General features: G+C 31.4%; 1 pseudogene; it reads left to right on the top strand.

Annotated features, from left to right (window-relative positions):
• The window catches only part of LOC122333501, a 30,021-nt pseudogene that overhangs the window by 14,403 nt on the left and 10,618 nt on the right, over positions 1-5,000 (top strand).

Genomic DNA, 5,000 nt, shown 5'->3' with positions numbered 1-5,000 from the left:
GTAATGAAAATATAAAAAATTTTTTTAAGTCAATGCAATTTCTTATCATTTTGGGGAGAAATGGCCATAAATAATTATGTCTTTAGCACATTAAAATTAAAGCTGAAATGAATTGTCTGTTATTTTAGTATCACTGAGATACTATTGTACTTTTAAGCGGTTCTTTAAATATAGCAAGTTAAACAACAATAAAAGGTACTTTTATATTTTTGTATTACATCATTTATATTATTTCAATTAATGTTTATTTTAATTACACACAAAAAATATTTTTGTTTAAAGTTAAGCGGTTGCAAAAAAAATATTTTCACTATTTTTAAAAAATAATATGGAAAGTCTGTCAACTAAAATTGTTTATTTAAATGTAGCTAAAATGATTGCAACCTTTAAAAAATGGTCAATTCAATCAATATATTTTTTGTTGTTGTATTAATTGTCCAAAGCCAATGCAGTTAGCGTAAATCTGTACGGTAACCGGTATTTCTGCTTTGCTCAGGATAAATCCGCTCCGTGTGCATCCGAAGCGCTCTGGAGCCCTGACTTCATTTCCATTTTAACACAAATATAATCCGTCTTCACTCATAAAATGCATTTATTCTCCTGCTCGTGAGATCAGAGAGGAACCGCTTCAGTCCCTGAATCAATCTGTCCACCGTGATATCGAAAAACAATTAAAGATCACCATGTGCACTGAAATACATCTTTTAAATTCTACTTTTAAAATTCTAGATGCATGCATGGTTTGCAAAATATAAATAAATAAAACGTAATTTAAACACCTCATTATATAAATAAGTTTTTGCCGTTCTTTTTTTTTTGCGCAGTTTTTATTTTGTAGCTGCATGATGTTCTTCTGGCAGCTGTATTTTTCAGGCTTATCCTCAGACAGCTCTGCTCCGTCACGCTCACATCATGCCTGTATTAAACTGGAGAACGTCCGCTGCTGTCCGGTGACTCTAAACGCCTCATATTGACTTCACGACCTGCAGATAATTATGAATTGCTGTCTGAAATCCCATCTAATGTGGCAGTAATTACAGTCTCAGCGGGACTCAGCACATCAGATTGTGGATCAGAAAGGGCCTTTATTTGAGAGCGCAGATTAATACGGGTGAAAAAGGGATCTTGAGGTTTTTATAGAAGCAGCTTTGCATAATTTAATTCAGCAGCTCCTTTTGGTCAAATGAACTGATTTATCGTTGGATCTAGTGTTAGTCTACACCGTAGGATTGTTTCAAGTGGAGCTGATTAATTATTCAAATTAATTGCATGTTAATTTAAAAAAAATGAAAAAATAAATTACACCAAACGATAATTTAAGGTCATTATTATGTGTTGAATAAAACATTTTTTTTAAATAAATAAAAATAATAAAATGGCAATTAATATGTTTATATAGCACTGTCTTAATGAGCGAGTCATTGAATCATTCGTTCAACCGATTCAAATGCAAATGGCTGATTCATTTAGAACCAAGTGACTTTCTTCATTCATTCATTCAAACACCTGATTTATTCAGAAAGTTACTCTGTTTATTAATGAATCACAGAAGCATCGGCTCACTTTGAAATTCATTCAAAAACTTGAATTATTTAAAAATGAAGCAAGTGAGTCGATGAATCACTCATTTTGTTCAAAGAGCTGAATAATTCAGAAACAAAAAAGTGACTGTCTTTATGAATGATTTACTGAGTCACTGTCTCACTTAATTTGCACAAGCAGCTAATAAAAAGTAAATGCCTTCATGAATGAGTCACTGAATCATTGGCTCACTTGATTCATTCAAAAACCTGATTTATTCAGAAATGAAGCAAGTGACTCTATTTATGAATGAGTCACTGATTGAGCTGATTGATTCAGAAACAAAGAAAATGAGTGTTTTCATGAATCATTGTATAACTTAATTTGTACAAACAATTGATTTAAAAACAAAAAGTAAGCAAGTTAATGCCTTTATGAATGAGTTACTGAATCATTGACTCGGTTGATTTGTTCAAACGTTTAATTAATTTATAAACTAAGCAAGTGACTGTCTTTATGAATGAGTCACTGAATCATTAACTCACTGGAGTGTTCAAACAGCTGATTCAGTCAGAGCGAAGCTTCAATGAATGAGTCACTGAATCATTGATTTGTTTCATTGAAAAAAAGCAGAGCCGTTCAAAAACTAAACCAGGGACTGTTTTTATATTTCACAGCACATCAAACAATTAAGACGATACAATTATAAACATAAAGCAAAATAGAAGAAAGACAAATATATACAGGAAAAATACCATAAAACTATTACATCTCAAGACAAAGATAAAGATATAGTTTTGATGCTTGGATCAGAACTTTCTAGAATAGTTTGTAAAGCAATTTGTAATCATTTGCCAAAACAAAACGAGTCTTTTTCAGAGGAATGCTAAAAACAGCAGTTCACTTCAGAGTCATTGAATCATTCACTTGATTCAATCCAAACCGTGGATTCAGTCGTTAACAATCATCAACATCACTAAAATGTTTTAATCACGTTATTATTTCCACAAATGTAGACGTTAAACATGTTTCAGCACTAGTTTTGCAGGGATATTTCACTCAAAACCGATTAAAATTAAAATTAATTCGCATTCTGAAGGTCTTAAAGGTTTAGAAAGACACGAGAGTGAGCGATTCATAACAGAACTATAGCTTTAAAATAATGTTAGCGCAGCCACATGTTGATGCGAATAAAACTCTCAACATCTCTATACTGTGGGTAATAAAGACGTCATTGTGAGCCTTTAGGAGTCAGAATGGAATAAAAACAGCAAAAAAAACGTGTCCTGCGTTATAAATCCAACACCTTCGACTCTTTACACCTCTTCCTCTGGCTCTCGACGCGGCGGCTCTCATAAATTCATGAAGCTTGTAAGTGTGCTACAAATCATACAGCGCAGGAATTGCAGCGCTGGTGTTTCTATGGAAACGCCTCCAGCACAGCTCCGGGGCTGCATTCGGTCACACACAGAAAACACAGAGATTACTCGCCTCACAGGGATTGAGCGCTGTGATAACACACACACACACACGCACACACACACACACACACACACACACACACACACACACACACACACGTGAACGTACGGCCAGGCGCTCGTTATCATGACGCCATGAACTTATCATCACATCAGTGTCAGGGATTCACAATCAAACAAAACCTGCAGCTTTTCCAATATTGGAAAAGTCAAACATTTTCTGCTGTGTGTGTGTGTGCGTGTGTGTGTGTGTGTGTGTGTGTGTGCGAGTGTGTGTGCAGTGTGTGTGTGTGCTGTGTGTGTGTGTGCGAGTGTGTGTGTGCGAGTGTGTGTGTGAGTAGAGTGTGTGTGTGTGTGTGTGTAGAGTGTATGTGCATCTATATATATATATATATATATATATAAAAAAATAGTTTTTAAATCTTGTGTCATCTGTATTTTAAGTAAAAGTAAAGTTTATGAAATTGTACATATAAAGTTTAAAATAGTTTAGGTGGATAATTCAAATAAAATGCATTTATAGTAAAATAAATGTCATAAATAATACTACTTATTAAAATGTTTTATTTATCATGTTAATACACAGTGTTACACATTTTAAAATAAATATATTATTAATAAAAACTAAATATTAGATGAAAACTTATACGCTAACAAATTTGTGCTAAACCTAATTTAAATAATTCTAAATATTTAGAAATTTGTATTAGAAATGATTATTTAATTAATGATTATTACATTTATAATACAGCTAATAAATAAAACATTAAAACAAACAAAAAAAATAGTTCTCTTGGTAAAACAATATTCTAGATATAAAGTTTAAAATAGTTTATGTGGATAAATAATTAAAATACAATAAAATACGTTTTGTATACCAATGCGTTTTATTTAATACACAGTGTTATAGACATTTTAAAAACGAACCGTTAGATGAAAAGCTTGAACTTAAAAAAGGCTTTTATTTGAAATGCTAAACCTAATAAAATAAAAATTAATATAATATAATATAAAACTAAAATAATGGGAAATATTACTCAGAATGTTTTCATTACAAATATGATTTTTAAATGAAATAAAATAACATAATAATAAATAAAATAATAAAATGAATAACAAGTAAATGGTGATATTCATGTTATTCTGTGAGGTGTGAAATGACGGGATGTTTCTGTGTGGTGTTGTTCTGTCTTTGGCCTGTAGTCGTTCACACACGTTCTCTTCCAGCCCCATCACTTCTTCTCTTTCCTCAGGTTTCTCTCTCCTCTAGTGTAGTCCTGAATTATTCATCATCAGCGCTCAGACAGATCAAAAGGGATTCAGAATTTCAGTCTTTCCAAAAAAGTGGCGCAATTTGGTGCAAACTTCTATAATAACTGCCTAATGCGAGTTGCGCCGCCCGGTTCAGCTCCTCATTCACTAATTGAATTATGCACAGAGAGAGAATCAGGATCTGATGAATCAATACTAGATGCACTTGTCCTTATTTCAGGTTTTTGAGCGTCAGCGTCAGGCTTGCGAAATGTGCGTTTTTAAAATATTACAAATACATTCATATATAGAGCTAACATGTAACAATAAATGTATACATGCATGTGTTTTGTATTTATATATGCATAATAAATACACACAGTAAACACTCAACAACAACCTTTTAATTTTGGGTGTAATTAATCTTTTGACAGCATTTTTGCTATTTCATACTTTAATAAATATTATAATAATTTTTAAATAAATTGTATTAATACATAACACTCCATGTTTAAAAATAAATAAATAATAAATAAAATCGTACTATCGATGATGGGTGAAATGCATTTATTCTTATTTGACTTTTGTGTATAGATAGAAAATGTATTAATTAAAAATAAGCAACTTTTTTACGTAATACTTTAATAAATATCAATGATATATTTTTATTGATTGATTTGAAGAAATAAAACAAATAACACGTTTAAAAATAAATAAATATAAATATTACATTAGAAACTTATGCAG

Source organism: Puntigrus tetrazona, unplaced genomic scaffold (assembly GCF_018831695.1).
Source record: "Puntigrus tetrazona isolate hp1 unplaced genomic scaffold, ASM1883169v1 S000000283, whole genome shotgun sequence".
Classification (NCBI taxonomy): Eukaryota; Metazoa; Chordata; class Actinopteri; order Cypriniformes; family Cyprinidae; genus Puntigrus; species Puntigrus tetrazona.
Note: the sequence above shows the minus strand (reverse complement) of the source record. Positions and strands in the feature narration are given on the sequence as shown.